Here is a 1,541-nt window from a genome sequence, read left to right as displayed (position 1 = left end):
CAGCTTTCTTGGCTCACATCACAACAATGACATGATACCACATGTCAAGTGTGGTACATCCCCAAAAATGCACTAAGGGAAAAATTGCACTGGCATTAGTCACCTCAGTAGTACAGTAGAGATTTGTAATTCTTTTATTTTAATAGCGAATTTGTTGTCTTTTGGGATTGTGATTGAGAAAGTATTGTCAATAGAATGCATGAGTGGGTGACCAAACCCGCCCACAAAAATAAACTTAATGTCTTGTCTTGGTAAATTAGTTTCTGGCAGGTGGTGAGAACGGTTATCACCGGTAGTGCCACTTGTTGCACCACTCTTGGGCTCTACCAACGGCTTTGTCGATCATTTTATTCTCTAACTGCCCCTGAGGTTAGCTTGTTGCAAGGTGTAATTTTTCTTCCTATTTAACTAATTACTGCTGTATTTGTCTCACACACGACCCTCATTTGACCTGCTTTGTTTTAGTTTATCAATGGATGCTTTTTTAAAACTCACTCCGTTTTGTGGCCCTAGTTGTGTAACTTACACATCAACAATCCTATATTAATTGTTCTTAAAAAACTTTGCCCTTAAGTCTTGACACGTCCTGATGAGCTCACTCATAGTATTGTCTTTTAAGGATAGCGGAACCTTTGAGTTTTGTTATTTACTTGCAAAAAACACAAAAACTGGGGTAGCTTCGAGCGAAGTTGAGACAGAGGACTATGCTTTTTTTGGCATTTAATTGCGTTCTAACTTTGGCAGTGCAGATAGTCCACTGCTTTAATCTGAGGTTATAACATTGCCCAGTAAATAACCATTAAAACGACACACATTCTACCTCGTAATCCAAAATTTGGCACGGATATCAAACATACCAAAAAAAGTTCTATTTAAAAAGCTGATTCAGCATTCTACTTGGTGCAATGATTTTGCCTTAATTCGGAACAGTTATGCAATACGTTGGTTGCCTAACTCTCGGTTTCGGTGAGGGTGCCACTTAGTTTCTTGGCCATTGTACCTTCGCCGGGTAGGCTGGCCTCCAGGCCATGTCAGTAGCCCCAATCTCCTCCATATATGTTCTATCCGAGTATTATGTCCTCTTTCTTCTTAGTGAAGTCTCGGGGTGCTGTATTAGAGCATGTGATCCATTTAATTAAAATAGCTATCTGTAATCAAGAAAAGTTTACCTCTCCACGCCTCCAACAAACCCATGTAGATACGCTTTCAATTATTGGTCTACGAAAATGGTAACGCGTGGCAAAAATACACCTTTCAGATTTTGTTTCTTGGTGACTTTGAAAAGCATTCCGTATTTTGTTAAATACAAAAAGTGGAAATAATTTTTTTGATAGTAACATCAGAAAATTGAAAAGTAAGTTCTCCAGAGAAAATTCTGTGGTGATATTTGACAAATTTCTAACATTAACTTCACTTGAAATAGACGAGAGGCCTTTCAACCTTCATTTTTTTAATTGCATAGTGGAACAGTCAAGAAGAGGACACAGAAATGGTCAGAATTACAAGACAGAGCCCAGCTTAATAATTTATATTGACAATTA

The sequence above is a fragment of the Echinococcus granulosus genome, assembly GCF_000524195.1.
Source record: "Echinococcus granulosus chromosome Unknown EG_S00167, whole genome shotgun sequence".
Taxonomy (NCBI): domain Eukaryota; kingdom Metazoa; phylum Platyhelminthes; class Cestoda; order Cyclophyllidea; family Taeniidae; genus Echinococcus; species Echinococcus granulosus.
This window is presented reverse-complemented; position numbering follows the sequence as displayed.